Below are 26,151 nucleotides of genomic sequence, written 5' to 3' on the forward strand. Positions count from 1 at the left end.
CCAAAAACACTACAGATGGTAACTGCAGCCATGAAACAAAAAGATGCTTGTGCCTTGGAAGAAAAGGTACCACAAACTTAGACGGTGCAGTAAAAAGCAGAGATACTACTATGCCGGTAAAAATTGGTATAGTCAAATCTAGAGTTTTTCCAGTGGTCATGTACAGATATGAGAGTTGGACTGTAAAGAAGACTGAGTGCCGAAGAATTGATTTTAAACTAGAGGTTCCATAAAATCCAGAAACCCCAGTGATTCAACACAATAAAAGACTATTTGTTGATCTGCCAAAGTCTGCTGACTCTTTGGAGATTCATGGATCCAGTTCTTGTGTACTTCATAGCACCATCATGTAATGATGTGACTTCCAACACACATTAGCATAGAAATAGAAAGAAAAGTATAGCTCAGCTCAAGAGTTATGCATATCATTCTTTTCTGAAGCTCTTTAGGATGACTTAGTCTCTACCTAAATTCAAGCAGTCTGAGAAGCACAGCTTCTTGTGCTTCCTAAAAAGTGAGGCACACAGATATTGATGAACAATGATAATGTCTACAATCCTAAATCTAGGTTAATCTAAAAATGGCTATCTACTGTTACTCCTAGTATGAGTCAGGCAGTCACATTCCAGCCAATACAACACTAGAATATGAATAAATTCAGTTCAGTCACTCAGTTGTGTCCAATTGACACAACTTCCCTGTCCATCATCAACTCCTGGAGTTTACTCAAGCTCATGTCCATCGAGTCAGTGATGCCATCCAACCATCTCATCCTCTGTCATCCCCTTCTTCTCCTGCCTTCAATCTTTCCCAGCATCAGGATCTTTTCCAATAAGTTATTTCTTTGTATTAGGTGGCTAAAGTATTGGAGTATCAGTCCTTCCAATGAATATTCATGACTGATTTCCTTTAGGATGGACAGGTTGGATCTCCTTGCTGTCCAAGAGACTCTCAAGAGTCTACAACACAACAGTTCAAAAGCATCAATTCTTCAGGATTCAGCTTTCTTTATGGTCCAACTCTCATGTCCATACATGACTACTGGAAAAACCAAAGTTTTGACTAGATGGAACTTTGTTAGCAAAGTAATATCTCTGCTTTTTACTATTCTGTCTAAATTTGGTCATAACTTTTCCTTCAAGGAGCAAACATCTTTTAATGTCATGGCTGCAGTCACCATCTGCAGTGATTTTGGAACCCCCCCAAATAAAATCTGCCATTGTTTCCATTGTTTCCCCATCTATTTCCATGAAGTGATGGGATCAGAAGCCATGATCTTAATTTTCTGCATGTCGACTTTAAGCCACCATTTTCACTCTCCTCTTTCAGTTTCATCAAGAGGCTCTTTAGTTCTTCTTTGTTTTCTGCCATAAGTGGTGTTATCTGCATATCTGAGGTTATTGATATTTTTCCCAGCAAACTTGATTTCAGCTTGTGTTTCATCCAGTCCAGCATTTCTCATGATGTACTCTGCATCTAAGTTAAGTAAGCTGGATGGCAATATACAGCCCTGACATGCTCCTTTCCTGATTTGGAACTAGTCTGTTGTTCCATGTCCAGTTCTGTTTCTTCCTGACCTGCATACAGATTTCTCAGAAAAACTATACAAAAAAAGTTCTTCATGATCCAGATAATCACAATTGTGTGATCACTCACCTAGAGCCAGACATCCTGGAATGTGAAGTCAAATGGGGCTTAGGAAGCATCACTATAAGCAAAGCTAGTGGAGGTGATGGAATTCCAATTGAGCTATTTCAAATCCTAAAAGATGATGCTATGAAAGTGCTGCACTCAATCCAACCAATTTGGAAAACTCAAGAGTGGTCACAGGACTGGAAAAGGTCACTTTTCATTCCAACCCCAAAGAGAGACAATGCCAAAGAAGCTCAAACTACTTCACAATTGCACTCATCTCACATGCTAGCAAAGTATTGCTCAAAATTCTCCAAGCCAGGCTTCAACAGTATGTGAACAGTGAACCTCCAGATGTTTAAGCTGGATTTATAAAAGGCAGGGGGACCAGAGATCAAATCGCCAACATCTGTTGTATCATCAAAAAAGAGAGAGTTGCAGGCAAACATCTACTTGTGCTTTACTGACTTTGCCAAAGCCTTGATGTTGTGGATCACAACAAACTATGGAAAATTCTTAAAGAATATGAATACATCATTCTGTATTTTCCAGTTCTCACTAATAAAAATGCTGTTTTTGTAGCTGCAAATCCAGAACACTCACTATTATGGCTTACATTTTTCTTATCTCTTGGTATTCTAGGTATGTTTTCTGGGTTCCTAGAATTGTTAGCTCTGATTGAAATTGTTGTAAAGAACAAGCTCTTGCTGAATAGTGACAGACTTTATTTTCTTGGGCTCCAAAATCACTGCATATGGTGACTGTAGCCATGAAAGTAAAAGGCACTTGCTCCTTGGAAATAAAGCTATAACCAACACAGAGAGTATATTAAAAAGCAGAGATATACTTTGCCGACAAATGTTTGTCTAGTCAAAGCTATGGTTTTTCCAGTAGTCATATCTGGATATGAGAGTTGGACTATAAAGAAAACTGATCACCAAAGAATTGATGCTTTGGAACTGTGGTGTTGGAGAAGACTCTTGAGAGTCCCTTAGCTGCAAGGAGATCCAACCAGTCAATCCTAAAGGAAATCAGTCCTGAATGTTCATTGGAAGGACTGATGCTGAAGCTGAAGCTCCAATACTTTGGCCACCTGATGGGGAGAACTGACTCACTGGAAAAGACCCTGATGCTGGTAAAGACTGAAGGCAGGAGGAGAAGGGGATGACAAGGGATAAGATGGTTGGATGGCATCACCGTCTAGAAGGACATGGGTTTGAGCAAGCTCCAGAAGTTGATGGTGGACAGGGAAGCCTGGTGTACTGCAGTCCATGGGGTTGCAAAGAGTTGGACACTACTGAGCAACTGAACTGAACTGAAAGTATCATTTCCATTGAGTAGATCTTATGAAGCATCTCTCCATATTGATTATTTATTAGTAATCTTTGGAAAATCCCAGTTTTGTGAAACTAAATAGAATATGTGTATAGTGAGTTCTCAATAGCTCTTTGCTTAAGAATTAAATATTACATTGTCTCTTGAAATTACAGTTAAAATTGCAGAACATATGTTCCCTTTCCAGAAACTGGTTTGTTTTTCAATGCTTTTATAACTGCAATTGTGCATCTCAACAATTAGAAGTAGTTACCATTTGGAATAATAAAACCTTTGATTATGCAATTTACAGAATTTAAGTGCTGCTTTCAATGTAAGACTATAAACATATATCAACTATATCCAAAGTCAAGGCATTGAAATTATAGGAATAAAGAAATCCATTTAAAATATATACTGTCAGTTTTTCCTGTGTTTTCTTAAAAATATATTTCTTACTAAAGCTACTTCCCTCATAGCTCAGTTGGTAAAGAACCTACCTGCATGCAATACAGGAGACCCTGGTTTGATTCCTGGATTCTTAAGATCTGCTGGAGAAGGGATAAGCTACTCACCCACTCTGGTATTCTTCGGCTTCCTTTGTGGATCAGCTGGTAAAAAATCCACCTTCAATGCGGGAGACCTGGGTTCAGTCTCTCGGTTGGGATGACCCCCTGAAGAAAGGAAAGGCTACCCTCTCCAGGATTCTGGCCTGAGGAATACAGACTATACAGTCCATTGGGTAGCAAAGAGTCGGGCACAACTGAATGACTTTCACTTTCACTTTACTAAAGGGGCAAGTTTACAGAGGAAACAATCTCTGTTTACATGATAATATTAATTATACATTTTATGCAGCAAAATATTTGAAAATTGAAAGAACCCTACATTAAGAATCAAATATTAATAGCTGCTTTTTTTCTTTGATTTAAGCTCCTCTTAGTTAATGTTCAATGATTATCTAGAATAAATTTATTAAATTTATGTACCACATACATAGATTAAAATGACTGATTTATAAGATCACTTCCTATTTTAAACAGGTCAATTGTATAATTTCAACAAACCTTATGTCTAGCTTTATTGTAAGAGTCAGAGACCAAGCTGAAACTTTTCTTATGGGTCAGAAGTTGCCTTGGGCACATAGGTTATATACCAGCAATTCTGTTATTGACTCAGCTATAGATCATCTTGATTTGGCATGAAAAGGAACCACTTCATCTTTTCTGCTCCAGTTCCTTCAGTTGAGGATCAAAAAATGTTTCTATCCAATTATCTTATAGAGAAGACATTTATGCCATGCTGTTAGCTCTAATCACCTATAGAAAAAAATTGGCCAGCAACACATGGCTTCCTGTTTCCCAGCTGTGTTTTCCAACTTTCCTTCTATTAAAGTACATCTGAGGTAAAATTTATAAGTAGCAGAAAACTTATGATGAAAAAAACCAATGTTAATATAATGGAGGTTACAAAGATATACCTGGATAAGATTAAGGAAGAAGATAGGCAGTAATGGATAATGATGTTATTGAAGCAAATGGCTAGGACACCAAAAAAGTTAGAGGCTAGACTGAGGTCCAAAGAAGAGTCTGATGGTAAACAGTAAATAAAACTTCAAAGTTTAAGTGGTTTTAGGTACCTTTTACTAGTCCCCAGGAATATTAAAGAAATACTAAGCATATATGAATTGGTTTTCATTCGAAGTCATATGTTATAAGATGCTATTATTACATTTGTGGGTCAAAAATGTATATACTTTATACACATTTTGAGTATCAAATTAATAATTCCACTCAAAAATGGTGACATGTACTTCCTCAAAGCCTTCAACATTTATATTGACCCACATGTATTGATATGAGGGCTTCCCTGATGGATCAGTGGTAAAGAATTCACCTGTAATGCAGGAGACATAGGAGATGTGGGTTCACTTGTTGAATTAGTAAGATTCCCTGGAGGAGGAAATGGCAACCCATTCCAGTATCCTTGCCTGAAAAATCCCATAGACAGAGGAACCTGGCGGGCTACAATCCATGGGGTAGCTGAGTGTTGGACAGGACTGAGAGACTGAGCATTCATGCATTGATACTGATGTTCTATTATTAAGGAAAGTCAGCACAAGTTTTAGGATTTATTAAGCTTTTGAAGCATGATTTGTATCACTTTAAACTGCATTACTCCCTTTAGATGAGACCTAACCTGGGCTATGGTTTTTCCAGTGGTTATGTTTGGATGTGAGAGTTGGCCTGTGAAGAAGGCTGAGCACCATAGAGTTGATGCTTTTGAACTGTGATGTTGGAGAAGACTCTTGAGAGTCCCTTGGACTGCAAGGAGATCCAACCAGTCCATTCTGAAGGAGATCAGTCCTGGGATTTCTTTGGAAGGAATGATGCTAAAGCTGAAACTCCAGTACTTTGGCCACCTCATGCAAAGAGTTGACTCATTGGAAAAGACTCTGATGCTGGGAGGGATTGGGGGCAGGAGGAGAAGGAGACGACAGAGGATGAGATGGCATCACTGACTCAATGAACGTGAGTCCGGGAGTTGGTGATGGACAGGGAGGCCTGGCGTGCTGCAATTCATGGGGTCACAAAGAGTTGGACACGACTGAGTGACTGAACTGAACTGAACCTGGGCTTCCCTGATAGCTCAGTTGGTAAAGAATCTGCCTACAATGCAGAAGATACCAGTTTGATTCCTGGGTTGGGAAGATTCACTGGAGAAGGAAAAGGCTACCCACTCTAGTATACTGGCCTGGAGAATTGCATGAACTGTATAGTCCATGGGGTTGCAAAGAGTAGGACACAATTGAATGACTTTCACTTGACTGTATGTACAATTAGCTATAAGGCGGTGGTTGCAACCTGGCCATACATATATATATATATATATATATATATATATATATATATATATACTTCAGTGTCACTATGGATGGAGTAGAAAATGGCAACCCACTTCAGTATTCTTGTCTGGAAAATTCCATGGACAAAGGAGGCTGGTGGGCTACAGTTCATGTGGTCACAAAGAGTTGGACACAACTGAGCGACTAGGCATCCAGGTATGCCACTATGGAAATGCACTCCCACTGGGAAACAAAAATGTTATAATGACAACTAGTGAAATTACAAGGAAACATCAAATGAATTGGTTTTTCTCGCTGCAAAGGAAGACAAGCTAGGATAGTAGAACAGGATATTTCAATGAGATGAAACAGGGCATTTGCTACAACTGGGTACATGGTAAAGAAGGAAAAGATCTAAATTTCTATTCCAGGTGTCTTCACATCAAGTTTTTATTTCTCATAACATCTGGCTATCAATTACTACTCTAGCAGTAATTAAAATAGCAATAACTCAGTTTTCCCTTCCTAGTCTTTATTGATACATACTGATATAAAGTGAATCCAAAAAAGTCCAACTCACATGACAGCTCTTTAATTAGGTTATAATATGTATGAATGGTCTACAAAAGGCACTAAGAAAATAAAATTTTATGCAGTACATTAAAGATTGTAGGTGACACCAATGTACAATGGTAGACATTTTCCATATATTCATTATTGTACTATACAGTATAACTTTATTTTGAAAAAAATCATAAAATTATGAAATTTTGAGAGCAAAAAGAAAGAATATTACAAAGAATATATATGTTTACCCAATTCATTAGTATTTTACCCATTTATACATGGACTTTATCATGTGCTCCTTCAATCTCTCTCTCTCTCACACCACCACATGCATGCATGCACACACACGCACAAGTACACACAAATGATTTTTGAACAATTTGAATATTGAAAGTTTTGTGGCCCTCTAACGTTAAAATATAAGTATGTGTTTTCTAACTACAGTAAAATTTACACTAAAGTTATCAACCTCAGTACATTTACAAGTAATATTTTATCTAATTTATTAACACTTTCTGTGATGCAATTCTATTTGAATCAGTATTCTTTATAGCATTTTTCTTTAATTATTGACTTCAGTCTAAAATTTTGTATTTCAAAGTGTCCTACAATGTATATGAAGATAAATGGAAGTTTTAAACTCAATGTGAAATACTCAAATGTTTGGATGTAGAACGAATTTGCTCTTGCTTTTGTATAAAGTTTTCCAACAGCGTTGGTGTTTGTGTAAGGACATTAAGGTGCATTGAATCTTAGCAGAATTTGAGGCAGAATTCAGTGAAGTGGAATGTGATTATCAGATCAGATCAGATCAGATCAGTCACTCAGTCGTGTCCTACTCTTTGCAACCCCATGAATCGCAGCACACCAGGCCTCCCTGTCCATCATCAACTCCCGGAGTTCACTCAGACTCACTTCCATCGAGTCAGTGATGTCATCCAGCCATCTCATCCTCTGTCGTCCCCTTCTCCTCTTGCCCCCAATCCCTCCCAGCATCAGAGTCTTTTCCAATGAGTCAACTCTTCGCATGAGGTAGCCAAAGTACTGGAGTTTCAGCTTTGGCATCATTACTTCCAAAGAAATCTCAGGGCTGATCTCCTTTAGAATGGACTGGTTGGATCTCCCTGCAATCCAAGGGACTCTCAAGAGTCTTCTCCAACACCACAGTTCAAAAGCATCAATTCTTTGGCACTCAGCCTTCACAGTCCAACTCTCACATCCATACATGACCACAGGAAAAACCATAGCCTTGACAGGACGAACCTTTGTTGGCAAAGTAATGTCTCTGCTTTTCAATATGCTATCTAGGTTGGTCATAACTTTCCTTCCAAGGACTAAGCGTCTTTTAATTTCATGGCTGCAGTCACCATCTGCAGTGATTTTGGAGCCCCGAAAAATAGTCTGACACTGTTTGCACTGTTTCCCCATCTATTTCCCATGAAGTCTTGGGACCGGATGCCATGATCTTCGTTTTCTGAATGTTGAGCTTTAGCCAACTTTTTCACTCTCCACTTTCACTTTCATCAATAGGCTTTTTAGTTCCTCTTCACTTTCTGCCACAAGGGTGGTGTCATCTGCATATCTAAGGTTATTGGTATTTCTCCAGGCAATCTTGATTCCAGCTTGTGTTTCTTCCAGTCTAGCATTTCTCATGATGTACTCTGCATATAAGTTAAATAAACAGGGTGACAATATACAGCCTTGACTATTATGTTTTACCCCTAATATCTATCAAGGATAACAGGAAAACAAACAGGAAAAATGAGGTAACATGATATCTAAATCTTGGATTTCTCCCAATGCTATACTTGTCTTCTCAACAAAAGTGTTGATGAATCCTCATATAAAATGCATGCATATTAATTAATCCATTAATTCATTTAGCAAATATTCAATAAATATTTCCTTTTTTTTTAATTGACAGGCTGGGAAGAAACAGATGAGCTCACAGGGAAGCTCCCTTTTGAGAGTAATAGAAGATATCAGATAAGGCAGAAACCTTATCTGATCATAAGGATCATAAGGATGAAACCATATCATAAGGATGTTGTAAGTCTTGATTAGGAGTTTGAAATATATATATAATAAAAGGTTATTAAAGGTTTGGGTCAGTACATTGACATATTTTAGAAGTATAATCTGGATATTGTTTTGAAAGTAGGTTATTGAGTTTTTGGTAGATTGACTGTAATGTTGACTCCAATTTTCCACCACACTTTCCGAATCCCCTTATTATATTTACATTCCTTGCAATGTGTCTTTGCAACAACTCTCATCATTTCTGCTTCTCCACCTCTTAAATTTGTCTTGGACTAGCCCACATTTTGGACAGGAGTGTGGCATTTCAGATCTGAGTCTAAGTCTCAAAGGCATTGAACACTTCTGTTCTCTCACTTGGATCATCATGAAAAGATGCCCAGGCAAGGCTGTTGCATGAGAAGAAACATGAAATAGAGCCAGTCATCTGAGCTGAGGTTATCATACATTAGCCAAACACAGTGACTACCAGACATGTGAGTGTGCCTAAGCCAAGCCCAGGACTGCTCTGCCAATCCAAGTCAAGACCATCAGAAACATCTAGCTCTTCCATAAAGATATGAGCAATCACAAACCATTCTTTCTGTAAGCCACCAAGTTAAGGGGTAGACTATTTCTCATAGCTCAGTTTTACAGGGAAACAGTATGATCAAGGATAGTTAGAAATCTCTTATGGGAGTGGAGGTCAATGAGGATTTTGGCCTGGATAAATGGTCTAATGCTAAAAATGGGGAAAATAACACATTTGGTATATATTTTGGAGATGAATTCAAGAGGACTACTAAACAGTTTGAAAATGGATGGTGTAAAAGATTACTAAAGGTCACCCAAGACTCCATTTCTATTTTTTTCTTCAAAGAATAAACTCAGGTTTGATATTTCTATAATCTTGATATTAGCTTCCAATGCTTTGCTGATGATTAGTTTTTAATATTTTGATTTGAAAATATACTTTTAACTAAAATCTTTGACCTGTGTTATATAAAGGGAAGACACATTTTCTACTCATTAATATAATTGTTGGCCTAATATTTGTGACAACTTGAGTTATCCAAAGGAAATAATTCTAGAAAAATAGTGTTTAATAAAGGTTTACTTAGGAAAAAAGTATGTATTCTTTATTTTACTTTAAATTTGGAATGCAAATTATTTTTTTAACCTCTCAGTTTATATTAGCTTTGAAAATAAAGTATTGAAAAATGTTTAAATGGGTGTTTAAATAAAGATACTTTCTTATAGTTTCAATGTGCAATGCTGTAGTGTTAAAGGCATATTGCAAGCAATAACTTACACAGTTTCAACTGCCTTTAAATGACAAGACTCTTATTTTTTAAGGCATTTTTGTTTTAAGAAAGCACAATTACCATTTCAGTTTTTTTTTCTTAGTGATGAATGCAACAGGGGAAATTATTCTGTGTGTAATTTTTTTGTGTGTTGTTAAAGCTTTACAAAATGTCATTCATAAAAAACACAAACTTTCACAAAGTAGAATAAAACATGACTATGCTTTTTTCAATGCTTTGAAGAATAAAGGATTTCAATGACCTATTTAATTATAAATTAATCATAACAATGATACAACATTTTACTTTAATGTTTATGATGATAAATTTGATGCACTAACCTAATGGGAGTATGGAGTACCTAGGTATTTGGTTAAGCAGTATTTTGACTGCTTGTGAGAGTATTTCTGGATGAGATTATTCTTGGTCAACTGAGAAAATCAGATCGTCCTCCCCAAAGAGGGTGAGTCACATCCAACCCATTCAAGGCCTAAAATGAACAAAACCTGGAATGGGAGAATTTACTCTCTCTTCCTGTCTTTGAGCTGGCACATTGGTCTTCTCTTACCTTCAGAATAGAATTTATATCATTCACTTTCTTGCTTTTAAGTCTTTGCACTCAAATTTGAAGGATATCATTTCCTTCCTAGATTAAGTAAGGGGAATCATGAATACCAGAAATGCCTTCACTCATTCATTCAGCAAAATAGACAGAAGGTCTGTTAGAGACCAGGCAATATCATATTTACTATGGATCAAAACATTTGGGGGAAAAAAAAAAAAAAAAAAACTTCCTTCATGAAGTATGTTTTATTGAAGAAAGTGAGTTAAAAATAATTCGTAAAATTAGTAATATGGTCATATATATGCAATAGACAAACAGCAAAAGAAGGTATATTCTTTTGGGAGTGTGTCATTTGAAAGAAAAACTTGGAAGAAGTACATAAATGAACAATGTACATATTGGGAAAAGGGTCCTTAGATTAACAAAAGAGCAGAAATATAGCCCTTAAGAGAAGCATGTATCTGCAGTGCATCAGTTAAATTCAGTCGCTCTGTCGTGTCCTATTCTGCAACTCCTGAATCGCAGCACACCAGGCCTCCCTGTCCGTCACCAACTCCCGGGGTTTACCCAAACTCATGTCCATCGAGTCGGTGATGCCATCCAGCCGTCTCATCTTCTGTAGTCCCCTTCTCCTCCTGCCCCCAATCCCTCCCAGCATCAGGGCCTTTTCCAATGAGTCAACTCTTCGCATGAGGTGGGCAAAGCATTGGAGTTTCAGCTTTAGCATCATTCCTTCCAATGAACACCCAGGACTGATCTCCTTTAGGATGGACTGGTTGGATCTCCTTGCAGTCCAACGGACTCTCAAGAGTCTTCTCCAACACCACAGTTCAAAAGCATCAATTCTTCAGCGCTCAGCTTTCTTCACAGTCCAACTCTCACATCCATACATGACCACTGGAAAAATTATAGCCTTGATTAGATGGACCTTTTTTGGCAAAGTAATGTCTCTGCTTTTGAATATGCTATCTAGATTGGTCATAACTTTCCTTCCAAGGAGTAAGTGTCTTTAATGTCATGGCTGCAATCACTATCTGTAATGATTTTGGAGCCACCCAAAATAAAGTCTGACACTGTTTCCACTGTTTCCCCATCTATTTCCCATGAAGTGAAGGAACAACTATTAAGTAATGTATTATGCACTATAGATCATTTTAAGACTTTTGCTTTTTACCATGAAAGGAATAGACTACAGAATTTTGAGTAGTGATTACAATAATCTGACCTCTGTTTTAACAATATCCTTCTAGCTGTTGGGTTAGCAATAAGTAAAAGGGAATGCATGTAAAAGCAGGGAAACTGCCTATTACAATCTTCCAATAGAATGATGATAATGGCTTGTGTTTACTGTTCATCAGTGGATGTGTAAGTAGTAGTTGGATTTTGTATACTTTGAAAGTAAAAACAAGGGACTTCACTGGTTTGAAATACAATGGTGTGTGATTGTATTTCAATGATTTCAAATTTTCTATAATGGCAAGGTGAGCTTGCCATTTACTTTGATCAGAAAGACTTCAGAAAGGTCAGGTTTCCAAATAATATGAAAAATTTTTGACATAATTTTGAGATGACTAAGAAGCTAACAGGAGACATAGAGAAGTTAATAGATATATCATTTGGGAGCTTATGGGAGAGTGCTGAATGGAACTCTAGAACATATATTTGGAATTGTTCTATGAACACATGTTACACCAAGGCTATAAATTAGATGAGATTTAAAAGGCTGTCGTTCAGATAGAAAAGATAAGTTTTAGAAATAAAACTATTTTTTATTCTAAAAAAATTTAGAAATAATGTTCTGAAATCTAAGTTTGTATATATATATATATATATATATATATATATAAGAAAAATGAGCAAATATGAAGAGGATTGAGAAATGACTAATATGTTTTGCAACAAGTAGAACATTAGAATGCTTACTAAGGGAATACTGTGAGAATAAACGTCTATTTGGAATGGGTTCAAAGTGTATAGGGTGAGGAAAAGTTTAGTATAGACAATGCTTTTTCAAGAAATTTAATTCTAAATAGAAGATAAAAAGTGTGCAGTATTGGAGGAGAAAGTGACATGAAGTTTAATGAGGTGGCAGCTTTTCATTGAGAAATGGGACTGATAAAATAGATAAGGATAGAATTCACAGTCCAGGTATAGTGTGGGCAGTGGATAGGTTTTTATTTAACAAGAGGAAGAATTTTCCTTTTCCTGGAGTAAAGTCCATCTTTCTAAGTTCAAAGAATATGGAAAGCTTTATTCCTTGAACTTAGAAAGATTGGACTTTGCTCCAGGAAAAGGAAAATTCTTCCTCTAAGTTCAAGGAATATGGAAAGCTTTAAAGTTACTTGGAAAATGAAAGAAAAATGGCACTTGGGAAATACGGTATGTTTACCAGGCATCTGTCATGATCCCTTTCAGGTATTAGGTGCTCCTGGAATCTACCATAATTTCTAGTCTCCTGTTTATCCCATTATATCCCAGGAATGAGGAGAGCTGATAGGGACTGGTGACACAGATGGTAAGGTGTTAGTCGCTCAGTAGTGTCCAATTTTTCATGACCCTTTAGACTGTAGCCCACCAGGCTCCTCTGTCCATGGAATTCTCCAAGCAAGAATATTGAAGTGGGTTGTTGCCATTTCCTTCTCCAGGGCATCTTCCCAACTCGGGGATCGAACCCAAGTCTTTTGCATTGCAGGCAGATTTTTTTACCACTGAGTCACCAGGGAAGCCTGGTGACATAGACACAGCAAGGCTTTTTGCTTTTTGGCTTTTTAGAATAGGATATAGTAAGAAGACTAAACTTTTTTGTACTGGGTTCTTTTCATTCTACCTGTTCCACACAGAGTGGAATGGGACTTGAAGGTGTTTTCCAATAAGAAGATTTAGTTAAGTTCCTTTCCCCACACTTTGTATGTGTTGTTTCAACTCACAGAAGCCAGTTGGCACAAGGACTGGAGAATTTACCTGAAGAATATTTAAGGAAGAATCCTCAACAAGATCAAAATACAGGAAAGGCATCAAAAACTATTTCTTAGTTCATTTTTATTATTATCAGCAAATAATATATCTATGTGTTAGTCTTTTAAAAGGATACAGAGGAAGCCTGATTGTTTGTTTTTGCATTCAGTCTTGCATTCAGTCCAGAAAAAAGAAAACGAGATGACATGATTTAGCCTAAATCAATACTGACATTTTGATGCAAACCATTATCATAATAAAGGTAATTAGCTCCCCAGTCATACTATACCTCTCATACATGGTATTTGAAAGCCTTTTGGATGTGATGACTGCAAGTAGAAATACTTTTTGTCTTCATAGGCTTCTTGGAGAAACAGCCTTTCAATATCCTCTCTTATCAGTGTTTTGACGGAAAACAAAATTTCAGTATCATGCGTTGTCAAATTTTATATACATTTTATTTGTCTCAGGGTCTTTTGTTAATTAATGATTTAATGATATTCAATTAGTCTCTTTTGCCCAGAACTCAAGTTTAGGTACAGTTGTTAAGAATCTTTGGAAGTGGCATTAACCATTTTATTTCCCCCTTAATAACACTATGATCTTAGTTGAAAAATTTAGTGATTCTAATCAAGAATAGGTTATTGAGATACCAATGGACTATATTGCTACTTAAGCCAGTTTTAATTATTGCTTCTTATTTTTGATGATAGGCTTTTTCTTCTTTATCTTCATTTCTCAGCTTTATTTACCCCTGCTTATTTTGCTTACTTCATTATCCTTATGAATAATAAATTATAAACTGTAGAAATCTAAAAAATATTTTCTTAATGATTTCTTAGGAAAATTAACTGACACCTGCAATGTGCATATGGTGTAAATTTAAATTCACACCTTTGAAAAAAAATAGAAAAAAAAAAGAGCAATTGTATTTTGATACTGTGCTACACTTTTTTTTTTTTCCTGTAGAGAATTCAAATAGAAGTGCAAGGACAACAAATTGTCAAGTTCAAACAAAATTTTATACCTTGAGATAAAAACAAGAGGCACAGAAAACAACACAGATCTTCTCAACAGAAGGTCTCCTGTTGCTCTTGTTATAGATGGTAATACTATGTGGTCCAAAGGTCCTATGAATTAATTACTTTCTTGACACATTGTTGGGAACCAATTGCCAGCCTTCTCACTTACAGAAAGCCTTTGAGGGAAAATAAAAAGCATACTACATTTTATCTTCATTTTTAATCTCTCAAGCATCTCTAAAACAAAATTTGTTTTTAACTTACATTATTTTACCTGGGACACTATGAAATTTGAGATTTTTTGGTGGCATTATGTCTCCCAAATTGAATATATTTCTTCTTAATCTCTGTCTTATAGGTAAAACCACAATCATATTTCTACATTTCTAAAATAAAATCTCAGTTTCAGTCCTGATTAAAACATCACTGCTTTTGTTCAAAGAATCACCAAAGTGTCACAGTTTCACTCCTAAGTTATTATGTTAACCATCACATTATATTGACTTCTATGATCAAAACTATTTCTATATTTTATTTTTATTATGGGTATTATATTCAATCTTTGATTCCTATTGCCAACTCAGACTGGCCAATTTTCGGGCATTCTGAGTGACTCTGAGATCTCATTAATTACCTATTTGAATCTCAACATTTACCCAAACAATGTCCGAATTCCAATATATTTTCACAGAAAAGAATAAAATGATCTTATGGAAATCCAGCATAAGCACTGTTTTGTTACAGACAGTTTTTGAATAAGTGAGAATTAAGGGTACAAATATTCTGTAATATACTTTAGAGATGACTGGAGTAACATAATCAGAAAACATATAACTAGATCATATGGAATAGCTTTCTCAGGAATAAAACCACCACACAGTCTAGTTACTCTGGATTAGAAAGGGACATTCCTATCTCATCTTCCTCGTTGAGCAGAAATTAATGAACCCATGACTATCATGCAAAGATGGGCTCGATAAAGGACGGAAATGGTATGGACCTAACAGAAGCAGAAGATATTAAGAAGATCAGATCAGATCAGACCAGTCGCTCAGTCGTGTCTGACTCTGTGCAACACCATGAATCGCAGCACGCCAGGCTTCCCTGTCCAACACCAACTCCAGGACTTCACTCAGACTCATATCCATCAAGTCAGTGATGCCATCCAGCCATCTCATTCTCTGCCGTACCCTTCTCTTCTTGCCCCCAATCCCTCCCAGTATCAAAGTCTTTTCCAGTGAGTCAACTCTTCGTATGAGGTGGCCAAAGTACTGGAGTTTCAGCTTTAGCAACATTACTTCCAAAGAAATCCCAGGGCTGATCTCCTTTAGAATGGACTGGTTGGATCTCCTCACAGTCCAAGGGAATTTCAAGAGTCTTCTCCAACACCACAGTATAAAAGCATCAATTCTTTGGCACTCAGCCTTCTTCACAGTTCAACTCTCACATCCATACATGACCACAGGAAAAACCATAGCCTTGACAGGACGAACCTTTGTTGGCAAAGTAATGTCTCTGCTTTTGAATATGCTACCTAGGTTGGTCATAATTTTCCTTCCAAGGAGTAAGCGTCTTTTAATTTAATGGCTGCAGTCATCATCTGCAGTGATTTTGGAGCCCAGAAAAATAGTCTGACACTGTTTCCACTGTTTCCCCATCTATTTCCCATGAAGTGATGGGATCGGATGCCATGATCTTCATTTTCTGAATGTTGAGCTTTAAGCCAACTTTTTCACTCTCCACTTTCACCTTCATCAAGAGGCTTTTTAGTTCCTCTTCACTTTCTGCCATAAAGGTGTTGTCATCTGCATATCTGAGGTTATTGATATTTCTTCCGGCAATCTTGATTCCAGCTTGTGTTTCTTCCAGTCCAGTGTTACTCATGATTTACTCTGCATATAAGTTAAATAAACAGGGTGACAATATTAAGCCTTGACGTACTCCTTTTACTATTTGGAACCAGTCTGTCGTCCCATGTCCAGTCCTAACTGTTTCTTCCTGACCTGCATACAGATTTCTCAAGAGGCAGGTCAGGTGGTCTGGTATTCCCATCACTTTCAGAATTTTCCACAGTTTATTGTGATCCACACAGTCAAAGGCTTTGGCATAGTAAATAAAGCAGAAATAGATGTTTTTCTGGAACTCTCTTGCTTTTTCCATGATGCAGAGGATGTTGGCAATTTGATCTCTGGTTCCTCTGCCTTTTCTAAAACCAGCTTGAACGTCAGGAAGTTCACGGTTCACATATTGCTGAAGCCTGGCTTGGAGAATTTTGTGCAACACTTGACTAGCGTGTGAGATGAGTGCAATTGTGCGGTAGTTTGAGCATTCTTTGGCATTGCCTTTCTTTGGGATTGGAATGAAAACTGACCTTTTCCAGTCCTGTGGCCACTGCTGAGTTTTCCAAATTTGCTGGCATATTGAGTGCAACACTTTCACAGCATCATCTTTCAGGATTTGAAATAGCTCAACTGGAATTCCATCACCTCCACTAGCTTTGTTCGTAGTGATGCTTTCTCAGGCCCACTTGACCTCACATTCCAGGATGTCTGTCTCTAGGTCAGTGATCACACCATCGTGATTATCTGGGTCATGAAGATCTTTTTTGTACAGTTCTTCTGTGTACTCTTTCCATCTCTTGTTAATATCTTCTGTTTCTGTTAGGTCTATATCATTTCTGTCCTTTATCGAGCCTATCTTTGCATGAAATGTTCCTTTGGTATGTCTGATTTTCTTGAAGAGATCTCTCATCTTTCCCATTCTGTTGTTTTCCTCTATTTGTTTGCATTGATCGCTGAAGAAGGCTTTCCTATATCTTTTTGCTATTCTTTGGAACTCTGCTTTCAGATGTTTATATCTTTCCTTTTCTCCTTCGCTTTTTGCTTCTCTTCTTTTCACAGCTATTTGTAAGGCCTCCCAAGACAGCCATTTTGCTTTTTTGCATTTCTTTTCCATGGGGATGGTCTTGATCCCTGTCTCCTGTACAATGTCACGAAGCTCATTCCATAGTTCATCAGGCACTCTATCTATCAGATCTAGGCCCTTGAATCTATTTTTCACTTCCACTGTATAATCACAAGGGATTTGATTTAGGTCATACCTGAATGGTCTAGTGGTTTTCCATACTTTCTTCAATTTAAGTCTGATTTTGGCAATAAGGAGTTCATGGTCTGAGCCACAGTCAGCTCCTGGTCTTGTTTTAGCTGACTGTATAGAGCTTCTCCATTTTTGGCTGCAAAGAATATAATCAATCTGATTTCGGTGTTGACCATCTGGTGATGTCCATGTATAGAGTCTTGTCTTGTGTTGTTGGAAGAGGGTATTTGTTATGACCAGTGCATTTTCTTGGCAAAACTCTATTAGTCTTTGCCCTGCTTCATTCCGTATTCCAAGGCCTAATTTGCCTGTTACTCCAGGTGTTTCTTGACTTCCTACTTTTGTATTCCAGTCCCCTAAATGAAAAATGACATCTTTTTTGGGTGTTAGTTCTAAAAGGTCTTGTAGGTCTTCATAGAAACGTTCAACTTCAGCTTCTTCAGCGTTACTGGTTGGGGCATAGACTTGGATTACTGTGATATTGAATGGTTTGCCTTGGAAACGAACAGAGATCATTCTGTCATTTTTGAGATTGCATCCAAGTACTGCATTTTGGACTCTTTTGTTGACCATGATGGCTACTCCATTTCTTCGGAGGGATTCCTGCCCGCAGTAGTAGATATAATGGTCATCTGAGTTAAATTCACCCATTCCAGTCCATTTCAGTTTGCTGATTCCTAGAATGTCGACATTCACTCTTGCCATCTCTTGTTTGACCACTTCCAATTTGCCTTGATTCATGGACCTGACATCCCAGGTTCCATTAAGAAGAGGTGGCAAGAATATACAGAAGAACTGTATGAAAAAGAACTTCATGACCCAGATAATCATGATGGTGTGATCACTCTCCTAGAGGCAGACATCCTGGGAGTCAAGTGGGCCTTAGAAAGCATCACTACAAACAAAGCTAGTGGAGGTGATGGAATTCCAGTTGAGCTATTTCAAATCCTGAAAGATGATGCTGTGAAAGTGTTGCACTCAATATGCCAGCAAATTTGGAAAACTCAGCAGTGGCCACAGGACTGGAAAAGGTTAGTTTTCATTCCAATCCCAAAGAAAGGCAATGCCAAAAATGCTCAAACTATCGCACAATTGCACTCATCTCACACGCTAGTCAAGTGTTGCACAAAATTCTCCAAGCCAGGCTTCAGCAATATGTGAACCGTGAACTTCCTGACGTTCAAGCTGGTTTTAGAAAAGGCAGAGGAACCAGAGATCAAATTGCCAACATCCTCTGCATCATGGAAAAAGCAAGAGAGTTCCAGAAAAACATCTATTTCTGCTTTTGACTACGCCAAAGCCTTTGACTGTGTGGATCACAATAAACTGTGGAAAATTCTGAAAGAGATGGGAATACCAGACCACCTGACCTGCCTCTTGAGAAATATGTATGCAGGTCAGGAAGAAACAGTTAAGACTGGACATGGGACGACAGACTGTTTCCAAATAGTAAAAGGAGTACGTCAAGGCTTAATATTGTCACCCTGTTTATTTAACTTATATGCAGAGTAAATCATGAGTAACACTGGACTGCAAGAAACACAAGCTGGAATCAAGATTGCTGGGAGAAATATCAATAACCTCAGTAATGCATATGACACCACCCTTATGGCAGAAAGTGAAGAGGAACTAAAAAGCCTCTTGATGAAAGTGAAAGTGGAGAGTGAAAAAGTTGGCTTAAAGCTCAACATTCAGAAAACGAAAATCATGGCATCCAGTCCCACCACCTCATGGGAAATAGATGTGGAAACAGTGGAAACAGTGTCAGACTTTTTTTTTGGGTGGGGGGCTCCAAAAATACTGCAGATGGTGACTGCAGCCATGAAATTAAAAGATGCTTACTCCTTGGAAGAAAAGTTATGACCATAATAGATAGCATATTCAAAGGCAGAGACATTATTTGCCAACAAAGGTCCAGCTAGTCAAGGCTATGGTTTTTCCTGTGGTCATGTATGGATGTGAGAGTTGGACTATGAAGAAGGCTGAGCGCCGAAGAATTGATGCTTTTGAACTATGGTGTTGGGAAGACTCGAGAATCCCTTTGACTGCAAGGAGATCCAACCAGTCCATTCTGAAGGAGATCAGACCTGGGATTTCTTTGGAAGGAATGATGTTAAAGCTGAAACTCCAGTACTTTGCCCTCCTCCTGTGAAGAGTTGACTCATTGGAAAAGACCCTGATGCTGGGAGGGTTTGGGGGCAAGAGGAGAAGGGGATGACAGAGGATCAGATGGCTTGATGGCATCACTGACTCGATGGACATGAGTCTGAGTGAACTCCGGGAGTTGGTGATGGACAGGGAAGCAAGGAGTCAGACACAATTGAGCGACTGAACTGATCTGAACTGATGACTTAGTGAGATTCTTGGTTTCTGCAATGTTATATGGTAAGAACATCACAATACAAGAGGAAGAGCTTTCGAGCTGGTCTTCTCCTATTTTCCACAGCTGAATTCAGGACTTCAGTTCACAATCTCATGTGGTAATAGGGAAGGAAACTGAAAATTTTGGAAGCATCTAAGAATGTAATATAAATAGTAGCAGTCTTTTACCCATAATTAGCTATAGTGATTTCTTAAATCTGATTGTCTTCAAGTTACTTCTGTTGAGATTCCACTGTTCACAAAACATTAGATATCATTAGGGTAACACATTTATAGAACAGAGAGAAAGCTAGAGGCAGAGTTGGAGTTGAGTTCACTCCCTGTAGAACATCACTTATGTTTTTTTCGGGTTTCCCTGGTGGCTCAGAAACAAAGGATCCAACTGCAATACTGGAGAACTGGGTTCGATTCATGAGTCATGAAGATCTCTTAGAGAGGAAATGGCTACCCACTTCAGTATTCTTGCCTGGAAAATCCCATGGACAGAGAAACCTGGAAGGCTACAGTCCAGGGTGTCCCAAAGGTTGGACAATGTTTTCTTCAACTATGTCTTTCATGTCCTCAACTTTGTCTCTTCCTTTATTTTTTTTTTCTTTTATGTTAGTATTTTTATTTTATTTTATTTTTTAAGTTTACAGTATTGTATTGGTTTTCCCATGTATCAACATGAATCCGCCACAGGTATACACGTGTTCCCCATCCTGAACCCTCCTCCTTCCTCCCTCCCCGTACCATCCCTCTGGGTCATCCCAGTGCACCAGCCCTAAGCATCCAGTATCATGCATCAAACCTGGACTGGCAACTCATTTCATATATGATATTATACATGTTTCAATGCCATGCCCCCAAATCATCCCACCCTCTCCTCTCCCACAGAGTCCAAAAGACTGTTCTATACATCAGTGTCTCTTTTGCTGTCTCGTATACAGGGTTATTGTTACCATCTTTCTAAATTCCATATATATGCATTAGTATACTGTATTGGTGTTTTTATTTCTGGTGTCTCTTCCTTTAGACTTTTAACTCTTCAATGCCTTTTCCATTACTTTTCAAACATGACTAATGAATTTTTATTACCAAAAAATACTCGAATCTTCTAAAATTGAGAGTTTCTATTTGCTCCAGGAAAGTGGAGACCATCTGATTTAAATCCCTCTATGTGACCTCTAATGGAGAAGGCAATGGCACCCCACTCCAGTACTCTTGCCTGGAAAATCCCATGGACAGAGGAGCCTGGTGGGCTGCAGTCCACGGGGTCGCTAAGAGTCAGAAACGACTGAGCGACTTCACTTTCATGCATTGGAGATGGAAATGGCAAACCATTCCAGTGTTCTTGCCTGGAGAATCCCAGGGACGGGGGAGCCTGGTGGGCTGCTGTCTATGGGGTCTCATAGAGTCAGACACGACTGAAGCGACTTGGCAGCAGCAGCAGCATGTGACCTCTAAAATAAATAAAATGTAAGGTCAACAAGACATAGATATATAGTCAAACACTATCCAAGCCTTCTCCATTACTGGGATACAGGGGATACCCTGAATTTCAAATTACTCATAAGCATGAAAGTACATGCCAAATTCCCAAAGAAACACCACTGGACCTTGAGCCATTTTTGTAAGTCTGTGGATATTGAGAGTAGGGGAAGATAGTCTTTAAAGGTCAGTGAAAAAGAAGATAGTGGAGAAGACTTAAATACAACAGGCAAAGCTACTTTCAGAAAAAAATAAATTCAACTTTAAGTGCAAAAATTTTGAATACATGTCAGGAACTAGATGGTTCACAGACCTAGCAGAGAGGGTGTTGGAAAAGCCCAGAGGTGGCAGCATTGGGAAAACAATTCCTTCTGGAAGAAAAGAAGATGGAGAACTGGAGTTGTTTCCTTTAAACATGACAATGAGTAGCAAAGATTCAGGGTTCTGCAAATTGAAAGAGACCTAGAGAACATATCAACTCTTTCCCTATCTCAATGGATATCACCCAAAGACTTTATCCATTAAAAATGAACAAACAAATACAAACTACACCTCGCTATGCTGACTGAATTAAACATGGAGACCTTTGGACTTAATTGTGTCCTGTAAGCCATGTTTCAAAAACGCACTGAGAAATCAATACATAGAGAATGCTAGATGCAACTGTCTTATGAAGATAGCATTCAAGTATTGTATACATGCAATTTGTCTACCACTCCCATTCCCAAGCATCTTAACCATTATAAAGTGTACAATCCAATGGCATTTAAAACTTTCATAGCATTGAGCAACCATCACCTCTGTCCAGTTTCAATACATGGACTTTTAAATGTACTCTTTATCTCTAGCCTTCATCATTATGCTTCCTATCTTTAGAGAGTTCCTCTTTTCTCCCCAGAGCTCTCACTTCAGTACTCCATTGATGGAGCTGAACCAATTTGATAGCAACACAGGGGAAAAAAAAATCCCTTGGATTTTTTTAATCACTCTTGAATATGTAGGTAATAGGTAACAAACAACTTATATCATGTAAATGTGACAAACTAGATATTTGAAGAATAAAGATGATTAAGACCATTATAAAGATATAAAAAGATAAAGCAGCTAAATATTCTAAATACCATAAGCATCAAATACATAACAAAATTGCATACAATGAGAAAGAAATTTATTAAATATAATATATAAGCACAGAAATTTAAAAATAAAATAATATGACAGTCACTATATAATACACCAAGCATATAAAAAAATCTGAGTTTTCTCACTAATAAAAAAATCCTTCATATTGAATCATAAAATAATACTCTTTTCTCTGAAGAGACTCATTTATAAATAAATGATTAGAAGTTGAAAATAAAAGGATGGCCAAGGACCCATACACACATACAGGGAAAAGGAAATATCAATAGAATAAAACTATGAATAAAGTAGAGGTTGTAATATTAAAATATAAAAGTACAATTCTGACCAACAAACAGTAGCAAGAAAACTTTTTTAGTGATAAAAGGCAAAAAATATGAACATCTGTTATTGTAATATTATAATAAACACCTATGAAAGAGTAATTTGTATAATAGAAATTATACAGAAATAAATTTCTGAAAAGCACTGAAAAAAGAACACATTAACACACTACACTCAGATAAAAATAGGACACATTGACAAAGAATAAGTACAATTTTAAAAGATTTAACAACATAATCAGTAGGGTAGACCTTATAAACATTTAAGTTACAATCTATAATACACTCTTAAAAAACTTTCAAGTAAAGTTGAGCAGATGGAAAGCCATTCCTTCCTCTTAGTCTGCATATCTCAACCTCTTCAATGTGTCAGTTGTCTTTAAATAAATTTAAAAAGTAATGTGATTGCATTAAAATTAACAACATATTTATTTTGATGATAAAGAATGTCTTACTCAATTTAAGAAATAAACTTTACAAGAATCTGTAGGAAAACACTGAAGTGAAAGTGTAACCAGTCCTTGAGATATTTCAACATACTCTAATTCAACTATTTTTTTTAAGACTGCTGTATTGACACATAAATAGACAAACTGATGGTAAAAGATAAAAGATCCATAAATAGGCTAAAAACTTATGAAAATTAGTATTTATGAAAGATGATATCTTAAGTTACTAATGAAAATGTGAACTTTTAACTAAATTCCCTTGGGATAAAAGGAGAGTGACATGAAGAAACCAGATAAATTCCTCAAATAATACAAAATAATAAGCTTTAGATTATTCATAAATATAAATGTAAAATGTAATAAAATGAGCATTAAAAGAAAACATTTAAAGTATTAAAGAAATCAGGAGATTCCTCTGTGATATTGATGTAGAAGAAGACTGTCTAATTAGCTAAAATTCCAGAGGCAGTAATGAAAAATATTAATAAATCTGACTAAAATATATATGGAAAAACAGAGTTACCAAAAAAAATCAGATTTAAAGAATAAATTCTTAATAAATAAAAGGCTTTTAAAAATTGATGAAAAAAGACCAAAAGCATGAGAGTAAAACAGATGAAAGCTGTGAGAACATATTCTACAAAAAAATGTACAAAATGGCTCTTATATGATGTATAGAAACTCTATGCAAATCTAGTTAAATAAAATAAATTAATGTTTAAATACACACTGAATACAATTCCGTAATCAGCAGATTGCCCCAAAGTTCAATATTTATATTTCCTGTTATTTATTTTGCAACATTACTCCTACTAGATTTAAGAGCATGCCTCCTTAGGGATTTTTTTGCTATTATTTCACTGAGTTTTTGTATTTTTTAAATGCAGATTTTTCCATGCTATACAGCATTATTACTTACAGAATTTACCATGAACTTTTCTATAAAAAATCTGATTAGAAAATTTCCATAAAAAACGTGCAGCAAGAAAGTTTCCTAATGCATTAAATTGTCAACATGAAAGCTGTGTATATTCTTAATGAAGCTATTGGGAAACGGCACTCACATGGGTTCCTGGAAGGAGACAAAAAACACCCAGTCTCTAGAGAGATGACTTCAGTGCATCTAAAAGCCTTATGTTTTGCAGTTCACACAGCAATTCTAATTCAGAAAATTTACTTTAGAAATACACTTCTAATATTATGAAAATGCTTATACAGAAAGCTATGTTGTGAAAATAACTACAAAATATTGGGAACTTGGAAAACATTCCAGATTTTGTGTGAGAGGTTTTATGTCTACCTATCTTCATTGCAAAAACAATAAACCAGATACTAATGAAATTAGTAATTAATAAGGGTACAGTGGCATGTGATGGAAGTGAAGTGAAAGTTGCTCAGCCGTGTCCTACTCTTTGCAACACCATGGACTGCACAGTCCATGAAATTCTCCTGGCCAGAATACTGGAGCGTATATCCATTCCCTTATCCAGGGACCTTCCCAATCCAGGAACTGAAACAGGTCTCCCACATTGCAGGTGTGTTCTTTATAGTCTGAGCCAGCATGGAAGCCATGTGATAGAAGAATCCCCCTGACAGAAGCAAATTGGGCAAAAGGATATTTCAGTTGAAAAATGCGGTCAAATGTAACAAAAATATTTTCTCCAACTGAAATCTGGACATAGTTCAGTTCAGTACAGTACAGTAATTCAGTCATGTCTGAATCTTTGCAACCCCATAGACTGCAGCACGCCAGGCTTCCCTGTCCATCACCAACTCGTGGAGGTTGCTCAAACTCATGTCCTCTGAGTCGGTGATGCTGTCCAACCATCTCATCCACTGTCATTCCCTTCTCCTGCCTTCAATCTTTCCCAGCACCTGAGTATTTTCCAAAGAGACAGTTCTTCATATCAGGTGGCCAAAGTATTGGAGCTTCAGCTTCAGCATCAGTCCCCCCAGTGAATACTCAGGACTGATTTCCTTTAGGATTGACTGGTTGGGCCTCCTTGCACCTAAGGGACTCTCAAGAGTCTTCTCCAACACCATAGTTCAAAAGCATCAGTTCTTTGGTGATCAGCTTTCTTTATAGTCCAACTTTCACATCCATACATGACTACTGGAAAAACCATAGCTTTGACTAGACAGAACTTTGCTGGCAAAGTAATGTCTCTGCTTTTTAATATGCTGTCCTAGTTGATCATAGCTTTTATTCCAAGGAGCAAGCCTTCTAATTATGACTTTTAACTATGTCTTTTAATTTCATGGCTGCAGTCACCATCTACAGTGATTTTGGAGCCCAAGAAAATAAAGTTTGTCACTGTTTAACAAAGCTTATTCTTTACAACAATTTGAATCAGAGCAAACAATTCTAGGACCCCACAGAATATACCTAGAATACCAATGGATAATAAAAATGTAGACCATAATAGTGTTTTGGACCTGTAGTCACAAAGATAGTATTTTTTCTTAGTGAGAATTGGAGAATTTAGAATGCTGTATTCATATTCTAGTCTTGCATTGTCTGGAATGTCATTGCCTGACTCATTACTGAGAGTCACAGTAGATAGCCATTTTAGATATAAGGTTAATCTGGATTTAGGATTGTAGACATCATCAGTGTACATCAATAGCTGTGTGCCTCACTTTTTCAGAAGCACAGGAAGCTATGCTTCTCAGACCTCTTGAATTTCAATAGAGACTAGTTCATCCTAAAGAGCTTCAGAAAAGAATCGTATGCATGGCTTCTGGGCTGAGCTATGCTTTTATTTCTCCTTCCATGCTAATGTGTGTTGGAAACCACATTGTTACATGTTGGTGCTGTACAATACAAATGGACTGGATCCATGAATCTCCAAAGAGTCAGCAGACTTTGACAGATCAACAAATAGCCATTTGTGGAGTTTCTGAATTTTATGGAACCTCTAGTTTAAAATCAATTATCCGGTATTCTGGCTTCTTTATGGTCCAACTCTCATATCTGTACATGACTACTAGAAAAACCATAGCTTTTACTACACAGATTTTTGCCAGTAAAGTAGTGTCTCTACATTTTAATGCACTGTCTAGGTTTG

At 37.1% G+C, this 26,151-nt stretch overlaps 1 long non-coding RNA gene across 1 annotated transcript in view; it reads right to left on the reverse strand.

The window, feature by feature from the left end:
* Window positions 1–24,568: 24,568 nt before the first annotated feature.
* Window positions 24,569–26,151, reverse strand: part of LOC113879175 — a 170,507-nt gene continuing 168,924 nt past the window's right edge. Inside the window, exon 5 of the long non-coding RNA XR_003507225.1 lies at window positions 24,569–24,672. This is a non-coding gene — a long non-coding RNA (uncharacterized LOC113879175). The remainder of the gene's footprint in view (window positions 24,673–26,151) is intronic.

Source organism: Bos indicus x Bos taurus, chromosome 20 (assembly GCF_003369695.1).
Source record: "Bos indicus x Bos taurus breed Angus x Brahman F1 hybrid chromosome 20, Bos_hybrid_MaternalHap_v2.0, whole genome shotgun sequence".
Taxonomy (NCBI): domain Eukaryota; kingdom Metazoa; phylum Chordata; class Mammalia; order Artiodactyla; family Bovidae; genus Bos; species Bos indicus x Bos taurus.